Genomic DNA, 15,358 nt, shown 5'->3' with positions numbered 1-15,358 from the left:
CAACAAAAAAAGACATAAAACTACTAGAGTTTCCAAAGGAGGGCTAGAAAGATGGTGAAAGCTCTAGAGGGGAAGACACAGGAGGAGCAGCTGCGGTCCCTTGGTTTGCTCAGCCCAGAGCAGAGCAGGCTGAGGGGAGGCCTCATGGCAGCCTGCAGCCCCCTCATGAGGCCTTCCCTCACAAGGGAAGTGGAGGCAGGCGCTGAGCTCTGCTCTCTGGGGATGGCACTGAGCCTGCTGGAGTTCAAGAAGTGTTTGGACAATGTTCTCAGACATAGAGTCCGATTTTGGAGTGGTCCTGTGCTGACCCAGAGGTTGGACTTGATGATCCTTGTGAGTCCCTTCCAATCTGGGATATTCTGTGATTCTGTGACACCACAAAACTTAAAACAGTGCAAGTAACAACAGAGCAACTGATGTCAGAAAAGGTGAGGATGCAAAGAACCCAACTATAAATTTAAGTAACAGTATGAAAGATGGTTTGACTTAATACTTCCTTGTTTCTCCAATAATGCAAAATCCTTTGACTGTGATTATGAAATACTGTGAGAAGTGATGTGTGAAATGGGATTTCCTAGACATATCATAGACTGATAGGCAATATATGTTAGCCGTAGGGAAAATATCAATAGATGTGACAGGACAGTTTAAACTGAGCAATGTATTTGCCAAAGATGTGTACAGTTGCCTTTGGTTTAAATATATATGTCTACTTAATAATATGAGACTCATTGGAGGACTTTTGGTCCAAATCAGAGTTGTCATATAATCAAATTATAGAATATAATTGACATGTGCACAGGAGAAATGAAACTTTACTAAATAAGAACTAACAATAAAATAAAAACATTAGCAATTAATGATGACCATTGCCCCTATATAATGCATTTACTGAACTATCAAACAAACATTAAAAAGAGTTGATAAATTCAGAATATTTTGGATATGTCATAAACACTAAGGAAAGATGTAAGTTTGGATGCTGCATGCTGTTCCGAGCAGGAGGTTGGATGATACTATATACATTCTTTAAATGTTTCTGTATAAAGGTTTGCAAAGCTCACTAGCTGTGAGCTCACGTTGGGAAACTATTAGTTTGCTTTGAAGCTGACTGTTCTTCTGAGTAACTTCTGATTTTGAAGATGGGTTTTAAAAGCTCATTGATAGGGTGGAGGCTTTCAGAATCGAGATCCCTATAGATATCTCAGCACATAAGGAGAATGGTTATTTCTGAATATTATTGTAACCTTACTTTACAAAATTTACTCTAAAAAAGAATTCAATCTTAAGAAAAATTGAGGAAAATTGGAGTGCTCAGAGGTTATCTTCTTTGGCCTCAGGAAAGGTAAATAAAGGTATTTTGAGATTGTATTTGCTTGTATATGTGACATCCAGCTCAATGGTAGAAAATTAAGAGCCATTCTGAGTAGCATTAGCTATCACTTTGTAGCTATACGATTCAAAAAGTCACATGCAAATGTCATGATCTCCAATAAGCAGGAATATACTCATTTAGTAGCATGGAAGATTCAGCCAAGAAAATAATTTGTACTATCAGAAAAAAAAAAAAAAAAAAAAAAGAAACACAGAAATACTGCCTCAATAATGTGCAGAAAATAATAAGATCCTTGATGAAACATACCACATAGCATTTTACCTCCAGTAACACAAGGTAATCACTTTACCTGTGTTGTGGTTTAACTCAGCTGGCAGCTCAGCACCACACAGCTATTTGCTCACCCTCCCCCGCAGTGGGATGGGGAAGAGAATCGCAAAAAAAAATGAAAGCTTGTGGGTTGAGATAAAGACAGTTTATTAAGACAGAAAAGAAAGAAAAATAGTAAGAAGAATGATAATAGTACTACTACTAACAATGTGTAAAAACCAAGTGATGCACAATGCAATTGTTCACCACCCGCTGACCGATGCCCATCCCTGAGCAGCAGTCCACCCCCCACCCCAGCCAGCCCCCCCTATTAATTGTTCAGCATGACGCCACATGGTGTGGGATATCCTTTTGGCCAGTTTGGGTCAGCTGTCCTGGGTCTGTCCCCTCCCAGCTCCTGCTGCACCCCCAGCCTGCCCACTGGTAGGACAGTGAGAAGCTGAAAAGTCCTTGGCTTAGTGTAAGCACTGCTCTGCAACAATTAAAACATCAGTGTTTTATCAACATTATTCTCATCCTAAATCCAAAACACAGCACCATACCATTTTACTAGGAGGAAAATTAACTCTATCCTAGCTGAAACCAGGACAACCTGACAGTGTATTTTTGTGCTGCTATCTCCTCACCTATACTCTAACCAAACACATTAACTTTCAACTTCATCAAGAAAATATTACACATTTGATTTTTTTTTTTAACTTACTATGTATTAGTGCATGAATTTCAAAGGGATCAGTACTTCTGTCTCTCTTGGTGAACACTAAAAATGGAGATGCTCAAGAGACTCCTATCAGAAATGACAGTTCTTTGAAGATCTGCTACAAACAGCCTTTCTACATGTCCTTTTATACTCTTTTTCTTCTTCCTTCCCCCTCCCAAGGCTTCCTTTCATCTTACATTGCCTCTAAATTAAGGATGATTTTTATTTATTTATTTAATATACTAAGCATCACAATTAGGTTGTTTATGAAACCAACTTCCATGGGAAAATATAAGACCCATAAATGTTCTTCTGTCACTAACTTGCCCATATTCTTTATCAGACACCGTAAATTTGCCCAGTAGTAATGTTCTTGAAAGTGTGAGAGCAGTGAAGGCTTCTTGACAGCCATTTTAGGATCAAACTATAAAGCAATACATCTAAACAGGATAGGAAGCAAGAGTCAAGAAATTTACTCACTTTACTGGTTAGTATATGGTTTATCTACTCCCCATGTATACCAAAAAAGGGGCTTACCCACTTTTAGTTTGGAGTGTATGGTTCAGCTGTCACGGGCAACTTTTTGCAGTACTGTTCTGCTGAGAGTTACTTCAGTTTTAGTTTTATCAGCTAAACTATGGCAATTACTTATGCATGTCTCATCTTTCCTGAGTTGCAGAGTAGAAAAAAATTGTATGCACTCTGGGTTATTTTTGCCAAAAAAAGATCAAAACCTAACAGATTCTTAAAATAAAATTAGCTGGTAACTTCTTTGTGAAGCTGTAAATTTGGCATCTTTGGAAAAGTACTGCAAATACTGCTAAGGGCATTCAGTTGACTAAGCTAGTAAGCATATGCAGGGTTGCTTTGCATTTCTCTGGCCATATTATTATTGATGCCACATAGTTAAAGCACAAAGTCATCATAATTCAACTTTGCAGTAGCAAGTATCTTCAAAACGGGGTAACTCCACAAGGAATCTATTGCCTCTCCATTACACTCACAAGTAATTCCAAATGTACCCACTAAAACCCAGTTGTAAATCTAGTTATGACCTGAGATTTCTACACTACTTTAATTTCAGTACTAGTGCATATAGTCCGTAGTGATAGTTTATTGTTTTTTAGTCATTACTGTGTTGGATTACAACAATGATATCTGAGGAAGTGGTGGTGGCATCCATAGACATTCCTTGTGTACTCATGCCTTTCTAGGAACAACATTGGCTGTACAACTCCATTAAAAGTCTAAAAACTGTTAATGAGGGAAAAGCAGGTAGGATCCTGCATACATCAACAACAGAAGGTGAATTTAACAATGAACACCTTAGATTTTTAAAAATACAGTTTTGTACAGTATTGCAGTACCAACACATGCTCACAGTCACATGCACAGAAATCAAGGACTTACAAGGTTTATCTTGAAACAAAGAATAACAAAGTTGCATGCCATTTTGCTGTTACTTATTGCAGTTCACCCATATCAGGACACTGTTTCAAAAAAAATCTATTTTGTAGCACATAGGAAGTTAATGTATATTGTATTGAAATCTTCTATTACACACTGATTTTCATACATACTATCACCAAGGTCCTCTCAATGCTCCAGTTTTAGATGCATTCTTAAAGTTTGCAGTATTTGAACTCCCTACTGCTTGATTTTGAAAAAGTATTATAGAATATGACCGATTTAGTATGTTTTCCTTCAGTTACTATGAAGTTATATATTATTTGCTTCCCACAACATCAATCAAATTTACGTTTTGAAGTAATGACAATTCCCAACAAAGACAATTTTCACTTCTGCTGCTAACTTGTCCTTTTGCCTGAGATCTACGTCAGAAGCATAAAAGGGTTTCCAAAATGCCCTTTTGTCAGAGCTCTGAATGTATTCCCCCCAGGAGTGTACATTTCCTCCCATTATTTCCTTTCTCTGGAGTCCTTCTGTTCTGCTTTTCATCCATGTTTATCTAGCTCAAAACAGCCTTTCACTCCACTTGTCACTTATTCTTGACCAGGAGTCTTTGCTCTTTGGCTGCATTTATGACACACCTAATTCCTTATCCTTTGCACTTGTTTTTTTCTTGGCATCTCAAATGTCCTGAGAGACTCTGTTTCAAGCCATAAGCTATGCAGACTGTAGTCAGTCTGTGGACCGCTAATCCCAATATTCTTTTTGTTTGGTAGCACTCATATTTATACAGCTGACTCAACATGATAGAAAAGTTAAAAGAATATTCACAGATAAAATTTCAGTTAAATACAAATTTACAGTATATGGTATCTTCTAGAGACCCTAACTTAACAAACCAGAGCTTTAACAAACAAACAAAAAAAAAATCACCCTTAGCCCAGTAAAGATTGTATTAGTATTTCTTGATATTCAAAGCACAGCAAAAATAAACAGATCTGAAGTAATTTACACTGATAGGACTGAATATAGTTGCTTGTCAGATTTGTATCTCCTGTCTCTTTTTAGTTATCTTAAACTGTAAAGCTATCTTTTCTAGTGGGATTATTACCTCAGACCAATAATGAGTATTTTTAACTTGAAATGATATTTAACAATGCGTTGGTTTTTTTCTAAAAGTTAATTCTAAATCTTTTATCGTTAGTTCATATTTAGAACCAACTACACATACAGATGAAATGTACTGCAAGACAGTATTAAGCAGGATACTGTTGAATAAGTACATTGCTGAACTTTGTGATAGACTGCTTTAATGTCTTTTCAGGTTACAGCACTTAAAAGGCTCATAATACTCAACTACAGGATATGAAATATTCCTTTTGGAAATCACAGCTTAAAAGACTTTTAATCATTTGATTTTCTTCTTGATACATATTCTTTTTTAACTACTCTTACTAATTGTCTCTCCTATGCAGTTTGAGGATGGCAAAATATAGCAAAAACTACATGAAAAAGCTATTTCACAGATGACAACATTCTTTGAAGCAACTGCTACAGAGGCAGCTTATTGTTGTATGCAAAGTAAAACAAATCTGTCTTCACGGAGGACTGTCAGAATACACAATAACTTACTGATTAGATAGCTGATGACTCTAACATATTGACATTTTGTAGCAACCACATAAATCACATTGTGCTCATCTAGAAATTGGCTAGTTCTGTATCAATGAAAACTTTTCATCTCATCTGGTGTTTTATAAATTGGTTGTGGATTCTTCAAATCAGAAGATACATCTTCCATTCAAAGAAAAGTAAAAATAATCTGAGGCATTTTTTCAGTAGTTTTGTAAAAGAGATATGCTCCAATTATTACAAATACATGAAAGTTTAAAATCATTTAATGCATCTACCGCTCTTAAAACCACCTCTTTCTTACACAATTTTTCCCTGTACAGCTCCTATTGAGAGTAAGAACTGACAAAGGTAGTTTTAGTGTAACAAAATGGCTTCACTATGGCCATGACTGTAGCCGCACAGTGTTATAAACCCTTCTGCATGGAGAGCCCAGGAGCCAGAAGGCATCAGGTAATAAGGAGAGTGCTGAGTACTAAAACATCTCTATGGCTCTGATAACAGCTCCTCTGAGAAACTTGTGAATTACCTCAAATACACTCATTCCAGCACTCCTGGCCCAGGACGACACGTAGTACTGCTGCTCCTCTGATGACCACAACACTATTAGCACCCACTGCTTAAGCCAGGAGGAGGTGAAGTTCTCTAGAATGGAAAGGAAATGGAGCAGACATGGCCCATTCTTCATTAAGCAAGCCTCTGGTTAGGAGTATGCTTGACACCTCTTGGATAAATGTAGGAAATACTCTCTGGCAAGCACATCCCAGTGTGTCTCTGTGCTACCACCTAAAAGTGAAAGTTAGTCACTTCCTTTACAGCTTTGAGGGGAAAATATGCATAATGCACTTGATTTAGCTTTCTTCTTGATCCCCTGAATCATCAGCATTTGGTACTTAAATAGTAATTAATGAAACAAATGCTAACAATAACACTAAGCTTCATCCTTTCAGCAAAGCTGTGAGAGAGATTTTTCTTTTTAATTTTCTTACAAGACATTAAGATAGCCTATTAGTAGACAAACACACGGAGCTTATTCCAAAGGGTAAAATAAGTATGTAATGATGAAAAAGAAAAGAGCAGAATGCACAGACGATAAAGACAAAATTGATTTAAAATATATTTAAAAAATAAGTTAATGAAATATATAGTGCTTTGCATTTTCTTGGAACTCGTTTGCAATTAGCCAATGTACCCCCAAAATAAAAATCAAAGACAAAACCAATTTAGGATGGGAAATTGCCTAAGACATTGATCAAGAGTCCTTCAAGTGGAAAAAAATACTAGAAGATTGGCAAACAAGTATTTCTCCAAGAATTTCAATGTTCAAATCTTCAAAGAGATAAAAAATCGTCTTTAAATGATAAAACACTTACACTTTGAACTTCCAGTAAAATTCTGTTTTCATATGGCAAAATCAGAGCAACACTTCATTTTTTGTTCATTCAAGAAGACCGCATGTAAACATAAAACATCTATTTTAAAGAATTCCAAACATATATTTTAAAACTCTGAGCCCAAATACGAGGAGAAATGCTTTGATTCAAAATATTTTCTTCTCCTCAGCATCTGATGAAAATAATGAAAGGCCTGCACCATAAATGGGATATAGAGTTCACAGACTGCTGAAAGGTATCAAGAATGAGAACACAAGATAGAGAATGTGAAGTACTGAAACCTGTGAACAGATCTAGTGGAGATCTGTGTTCAGAAAGGCCTAAGAAAATGTAAACTGCCAGTCACAAACCTTAAGTGTTCAATAAAAGGAACTAAATAAAGAGGAAAAAGTGATAGAGTACACTAGAAAATTGTGCCATGAATCAAGAATATGGCTGAACATGTCAAACATAGCACTAAATCTGTACAGATGAGGAAAGAAAGGAAAGGTTGGACCATGTCAAAAAAAAAGAGCTTCACACTTATAGAGACAAAACAGTGATTATGAAGTTTTTTGGGATACAGTGATTATCCGTTACGCTCTTGTTCTTTAATTCCAAAGTAATTCTTTCTGGTTGGCAAGTCCCCAGAATAGCATTCTTTAACCCAACTGAACAGAGTGATTTATTGACTAACATCACATGTTTATCTACATTTCTGCCTATGTTTTCAGTAGTCTTTCATTTGTGCTAAATTTTTGCTCTTAATGGTTATATGTTTTTTTTCAGGTAATAGATGCAGAAGCTAACGTAGTGGAGACCTAAGCCCATTAACTCTAAAGCCACTAGAGACATTTGCAGAGACTAAATAAAGGTTTAAAAACCCTGTTCCTGATTACATGAACATGATCTAACACATCAAACCAATACCCACTGAGATGTGCTGTTTTTTTTCAGTGAACAACGTAAAAGGAATTTGCTGTGATAGCTATTAAATTATTTTTAAGTAAAAATTAATGAAAAAGGCATGTCGTTCTGCAAAACAGACTGATTTAGGTCACGTATAAATTACACGTTGCCACTTTCACAGCATCTCACAAAATACGATAATGCAAATTTAAATAACCCAGTGCATTTATTTGCACAGTCACCCATTTTGTTATTGTTTATAGCAACCTGATTTGATTCACAGTAATTCAGGCAGCACAGATTTCAAATTACTCAGAAATACTCAGTTTTAATACACTCACATTCTTTTGCCCAGCAAAAGCTTGCTCTTTGGGGATTTTACTGAAGCAATTCTGAAGTTATTCTACAACGCAAATTCTTTAAAGTTTGTTATCTCCTTTTCACCCCACTGATCTACTTCTTCCTGAATTAAAAACACATTATGTCTTTGTTTATACCAGTTCATGCATTTCCATAAAAAGCTAAATGAGTACAGTGAGAACAAAATGCACATGTACTCATTTTTTCCAGATTATTTTCCTGCTCATCAAACCACACTTAACCCCCATTTTTCTAACTAACACTTTTAAAATGCTCTGCATTTTTAAAAGAATGCAGATAAATGGATTGCTTCAGTGGTAATATGCACCAAATCCAAACAAACCAAACAGATAGCCTCATTTAAAAATCAGAAAACAGAAGCTACTATTCAGCTGGTTTACTCACCGCTTTGGAGGCAGAATTACATTGAGTTTTACTGTAAAAAAAATGGAAATCACTACATCTCTAAAACTCTCCTTTTTTAAAATTTCTTCAATTGCTAAAAGGGCTCTTCATAAACCAAGAAAGAGAGAAAGAGAGAAAGAAAGAGAGAGAGAAAGAGAGAGAGGGAGGAAGGAAGGAAGGAAGGAAGGAAGGAAGGAAGGAAGGAAGGAAGGAAGGAAGGAAGGAAGGAAGACGAGAAAATAAATTCAATTCTTCTTCCAGTGAATCTGCATGACTGTTGTTTCCTTGTTGCTTCTTCTGCCAGTTTAAAAGCTTTGAAATCTGTGTGGCCTACTTTCCTTGCCACTTCAGGCAAGATTCATGTCACGTACTTTGGCCATGTCCGTATCTCAGCTAGTCCCTTTGTGCTTTCTTTATACTGAACAAAAAGAAAACGGTCACTTTTAGGACCTAATTAGTGTAAATTATTTTAGATTCCAATTTCATCTGGGAGTGCCCATTCCTCTCCACTGACTGTAACAGAAGTCGAAACAACAAGCTTAGCTTTAGATACCTCCTTTTGGCCAAATGAATCCTGGGCTTCCAATCCTTCCAGATGCCCAGCTATATGTATTCTTGTTTAACAAAACCCCGTTTACTGACATAGCTGCACGGAGCTGCTCAGTGCAGCAACGTGCTTCCAAATACTGTACAGGATGGGAACAGTCCAACAGTGGCATGGTTTGCTTTGTCCTGCCTGTACGTTGTGGTTTCTGCTATTACATCAGATAGACTGACTTCCAACAAAATTCGGATAGACCTAGGGCTAGCACTTTCATCTCCTTATTTCTTCTGTTTCCAGAATTTGATTAAAAGCTGGTGTGTTATTGATTTGATGCCTTTTTTTGACACCCTCTTTAAAAGGCAACCTGTTTTGTTTCCCTTTTGATTAGTTCCACTCTCTGAGCTATCCTGCACTTAGGCTAGAGAATCCGCAAACGCAGGAATGTCACCCGGAGCCACATGCTCTTCTGTGCCTGTTAGCTTTTCTTACAGCTCCACAGTTCAAAAACTTTCCTGCAGTCTTCTTGATTTGAAGTGCCAACAGCTTGGTTTCTGTGTGATTTAAATGAGGTCCCCCTTTCTCTTACATATGTGCCCTTTATTTAGGACAGTTCTTCACAAAATGTTTCCTTCACAAAATGTTAAAAACCCTGGGTTTATGAGTTTAAACACTGGGTTCATGAGTAGAGTTAACAGCCAAAAGCAGTATCTTCATATTTCTTTCCAAATCTCTAGACTTTTTTTTTTTTTTGGATGGGCTGCTTTTGGACTCATTTACAATAAAACAATTATTTAATTCCCAAGGCCGCATTTTCTAATCCCTTTGCAGGACATAGAAGGTTATCTACTACCCCTCAGAGACTGTAAGACTGTTACTAACAAGCATTTCAAATTAAAATTGCTGTTATTTTGCAATTAATAAACTGAAATAAATTACCAATACCTCTAATTCCCAGAACCCAGAGATGAGGATGTTCAAGCACACTGCAGCACTTGTTTTCTGAACATCTCTTTGGTAACACTGGATTCAAAGACCAGCTTTAAAACAAATATTTCTTCCCAGAGCCAGGAACAAAAATAGAAGAGCTTTTTTTTTTTGCCTAATTCCCAATAGAGATGGTACAGCTATAATTGTTTAAAGTATTAATGCTTCACAGAGATTAAAGACACCACCTTCTCTCCATCAGTATGTAAAGCACTTGCACACTATCATTTGCAGCTTTGTCTGCTTGACATCTCCTAGTTTCAGACACCGAAAACACAAAATCAAGGGACAAAATCTTTGTTTGCACTGATATTCTAAGCTTGAGGTGCATCAAAAATAAACCTGGCATTCTTCCAGTTTATTTCAATCTGATTACACTAGGGAAAATGGGCTTGGTTTTTAGCATCCTAATAATTCCCAGAAGAATAAAAAAAAAAAAAAATCTCTCTAAACGAATTGCTGCTAACAAAAGTCACTATGCAAGGTCAAAAAATATTGCTGACCACATATGGAAACTCTGTAAGAAGATTCACAAAGAAAGTGACCCTGATGATATTTTTCACTTTCCTGCTTTGAGAAATCCCTTTGGAGGATCAGACTGTAAGTATTTAGAATTATTCTATCTGCACACTGAAATATATGTAATGCATTGATTTCAGCCAAGTTGCGTGGAGCAAATGATCTGTTACTTTCTTTCTACACATACACCATTGCATTTCTATCCTAACTTATATACATTAATTCCAGTGTTAGACCTTTCTTGAGTATAAAGTGTCAATAAGCAACAGGGGGTGGACTGTATTATTTTCTTCCTAAGTTGTTTCTGGAGAGAAGCCATAGATTTCCCGGAAAGAAAGCTCAACTTCACTGTAGGAAGACCCAACACTACAAACCCAGAACATACATAATCTTTGCAAACAGAAGTGAGCCTAAGAGAGTGACTGTGATGACCTATTCATGATAGCATGGGTTAGGCAGCTTTAACTTCCATTATTACCCATCCCTAATCCTTTTATACATAAAACTTCTGGAGTTTCTTCCAGCCAGAGGTTAAATAGAAGAACATGGCTTCTACAATACAATAGTTTTTCTCTCACATATAAATTTGAAACAAGCCCTACTGCAGCTGTTGGCCAATTTCTCGTTAAATTTTTGTTAAATTAAGAAGTTGTTAATTTCTTGTTAAGTTCTTGTTAAATTACAGGCATCAAAATAAAACTGACATCAGAAGCTGTAACTTCTCACTCGTCCATTGCCTGTCATGGAAAGAAGTGTGTATCCAGGGCTTCCTATGCTCACCTCAGAGGCTGTGATCCCTTCTTGAGCAGCTAATGGATGTTACACGTGACTTTTCTCTGGAACTGGCAGAGATCTTTCAGAAACCCATGGTACATGCAAAAGCTTTCAAGAATCATCATACTGTTTCTTTTTTTTTTTTTTTTTCCAAAGAACAGAGACTGGTCCATGGCCACACAGTCCTAGTAAATACCTACTAGAAAGGAATCCTTTGGTCTCCTAAACCTGCACTGCCGAGATGGCAGTATTTTGAGAAAGCAGCAACATGCATTTTATGTAAGAAATGCAACCGTTCAGTGAGCAAAATATGTAAAAGGCTGTTGCTGGAGAACAATCTCTCTTCTCATTTAACACTAAAAAGGTCTTCGGGAGAATCTAAATGCAATGTCTTCTGTTGCCCTCTGATTTTAACAATAGCTTGTGACCTGTTGTGATGGCTGATTATTTAAGTCATGCATTTTTGGTTAATGTTCTTTATTCAGTTTAGTTCCTATGAGCTAATACATGATGTTCTATTCTCTAGTTCCATTTCTTTACACCCCTTCATAATTTAGTTGCTTCATATGCTGTGGAAAATTCAACAGGCTGGAAAAAACATCATGAATATTTCTAGGCTACAGAGCAATATGCCTAATGAGAAACTTAAATTGCAGTTTCTCAAAAACTAACATATGTAGAACTAAAAGTCCCTGTCAGTGTGTAGCTATAATTGTACTCTGCTCACTTATAGAGCTGCCTAATTAGTCATTAATCACATTGGCAAAATGTATCCCCTATCTCTCAGAATCAAATATGACACAGCAAAATATTTTAGGTTTGTGTTGCTAACTATACATTTTTGACATATTGAATATTCCAGGAATACAGCCATCAGAGACCAAGAAATTCTGGTCTAATTTGAAATCTTCTGGCAAGATGGAAAACTTCAGAATGAATCTTTTTCTTGTCTCCCATCCATATTAACTGATAAAAATCTCCAGCAAAGTTGAGCTCAGACTGTTCACAATTAGAAACAGGATTTCTACATCCTATTTCTTTTCTTTGGATACTAAATAGCATAATGAAGAAATCAGCATGAATGCTTATGTCTGGTATCTAGCAGGGCTAAGTAATTTGGGGAGTACGGAGAAGTGGAGACTGGCTGATGGGTTTAATTTGGACTTGTTTTTACACTAATTTAAAGTAAATTTAGCTAAATTGTTTTGACACAAATCTAAATGTTTCATTTTCAAAATGTTTATTTTTTTTTCAGAACCTCTTACTGTTTTGGTATAAACTGTTACACAAATAAAGATTCACACATCATATCAATTTCCTGAAAGATGCAATTCTAATGAATAAAATCCTTGTCCAGTAGCTCTTCGTTTTGAAGTATGATTTATAGACTAAGCCTGTGAAGTTCTGAATAATTTAGATATGTGACAGAACCCAAGCTTCCAGTAAATGGTGGCCAAGAAGCTCTTTGCCGTGAGATATAAATCATAACACCTTATTTACAACAGTGTTTCCAGTACTGCCAAATCTCCTGTACTTTCAGGGTCCCATGTACAGTCAGGATTTTTCATACATCTGTACTAGGCACATGAGAGGTAGTAATACTTGCAAAAAGCATAGTCCCTGTAGATTTAGTAGACAGTAAAAGGGATCCTACTCCAAAAGCTTTCCCTTGGCTTCCCACAGACCAGTGGTATGCATTTACCACATGCAAATGTCCTTCTCTTCCGTATAGGCCACCTAATTGGCAAGCTTTGCCAGCAGTCTAAGCCTGAAGTCCCACTCCCTTCACACAGCTTGAATAGCATTAAAAGAGCAGAACAAGGATGACAGTCTTCTCCATACATACTTTTACTTGCATGAAACATTTAAAAGACTTGTCAGGCTAGAATTCTAGTTATTTGTGATGATTTTTGAATACATTTGTGGGAAAATAATTTTTTACAGACTTTTAAAAAAGACATAATACCTCTTACTGCAGATATGCATATATGGATTATTACATACAAGAAAAATCAAGAGTCACAACAGAATCAGCACTGGTTATATGATGTGATGTGTGTTTGTGCTAACAGCTAACTGATGCAGACAAGTCAAAAGGCCTCTCAGATGTTATCTTACAGACCTGTGAAAGGTCCATGAAGTTATCACAGAATCATAAACATTGGAAAAGACCTCCAAGATCATCTGGTCCAACCGTCCCCCTACCACCACTGTCACCCACTAAACCACGTCCCTCAAGAACCATGTCCAACCTTTCCTTAAACACCCCCAGGGACAGTGACTCCACCACCTCCCTGTAACACTGAAAGGATAAATAAGGACCAACTGTTCCCTCTCTTTTTTAGAGTAAAGAATGAGAAAGCATCAAATGAACCTGAGACAAAGCCAAATTCAAAACAGACAAATCAACAGTGTTTCTTTCTGTCAGGTTTACAACCCCTTGTCTAAATATAACTCAATATTTATCTAAAGATAACTTAATGTTTATATTGTTTCAATGGGAAATGGACATGGTAATGGAAAGTAATCTATTGAGGAGTCCAGACAGGAACCACATGCAGCTCAGGAAACACCTAAACTGCAGTTAATTGGAGGGCAAATACTGGCAGAGAGTATCACCAAAGAACAGCAAAACATCCATGCTGAGTCAGACCAACAGGATCTGACCCATCATGCTGTCTCCAGGATTTATTTTCCCAAGATGCTTTTGGAAAAACTATAAGAACAGGGGAAACAGAGCATTTGACAATATGCTTTTGCCCACTGGTTTACCTCAAAATCAGCATTTTTACATATTTGACTATATTCTTTTGAAGTACAGTAAATAAAAGTGTAGGCAGTAGATGCAGAAAAAACATGGATTTACACAATCTTACAAGGATGTTCTCTGTCTGATTCTCTGTTCTTTTGCTGAGAATTCATAACACTTGCTTTGCCTTTATGACTGCTGTTGAGCATCAAGTTTTCAAAGAATTACATGTCATAATCCCAAAGTTTCACTGCCATGTGATAATCATCAACTTGAACCCCATCATTTTATATATGGAGCTAAGATTCGTTTTTTCCCAAAGTATACCATTTTATATTTACCAATAATGATCTTCATTTGCTGTTTTACTTGCCAGATATTCAATTCAATAAAGTACTCTGGCAAATTCTCACTGTCGTTGCCATCTTAGTCACCTTAATTTATTTATTAGTAAGTCAACAGCAAATTGCTCACTTTTTTTTTTCCCATATGATTTGTGAATATTTTGAAAAATCTACATTGAATAAAGGTCTTACAAACTTCACTGGAAACCAAACCATCATGCATGCTTTTTAATCAAGTATTTATGGATGTTTCTTTCACAACAGCCACGCTTGCTTTTCCAAAAACATATTGCACTTATCCATTCATTCATTGATTCTATTATCCATTCAGTTTTCACTAATTTGGCCATGTAAGTACTTCTCCTGGTCATCTCTGAAACCATGCTTGCTTTCTTTTTCAAACTGCAGCCACATTTGCTACTCGCAGTCCTCAAATTGTAAAGTAGTTTCAAGAAAGACTAATCCTCACTGAAGACCATCAGAAAAATGAGTACTGTGCATTCCAACCCCAACTTCAAATGCATTCATACGGTAAGAGTTTTTGTTTTGCAATCATTGATTAAACAAAATAAAGGAGGCTATCGAATGTTTTCCTCAGAATTACAGAAACAGGACAGATAGATCCAAAAAGTGGCTTATTTTCATACTCAATTTCCTCACTCTGTATTTCTGCCCAAAGATTATGTCAGACATTTGTAATAACTGCATAAAAGCTGTGCATTAATGAGCAGCCTTTTCAGTCATTTATAGGACAGCTAATATTTTAGCCTATGAAATCATTATGTAAATTAAACTAATTTCCACTGCAGCCATTCGACTTCAAACAGCTGCGCAGAACAGGATTTTCCTTTTTATAAAGAAATCTGCATGCCATTGCACTTTGTATCACAGTTTTACAGCACCAGCACTGTCCTTTACTGGAACAAGACAGACCTTCAAGCCTTGGTCCATATTTTAGGTGCTGCTGTGATGCTCACCTTACCATCTGT

General features: G+C 36.5%; 1 protein-coding gene across 3 annotated transcripts in view; it reads right to left on the bottom strand.

The window, feature by feature from the left end:
• The window catches only part of IMMP2L (inner mitochondrial membrane peptidase subunit 2), a 467,825-nt gene that overhangs the window by 340,155 nt on the left and 112,312 nt on the right, over positions 1-15,358 (bottom strand). The gene's annotated exons all lie outside the window — the stretch shown is intronic.

Source organism: Cygnus atratus, chromosome 1 (assembly GCF_013377495.2).
Source record: "Cygnus atratus isolate AKBS03 ecotype Queensland, Australia chromosome 1, CAtr_DNAZoo_HiC_assembly, whole genome shotgun sequence".
NCBI classification, from domain to species: Eukaryota; Metazoa; Chordata; class Aves; order Anseriformes; family Anatidae; genus Cygnus; species Cygnus atratus.
Note: the sequence above shows the minus strand (reverse complement) of the source record. Positions and strands in the feature narration are given on the sequence as shown.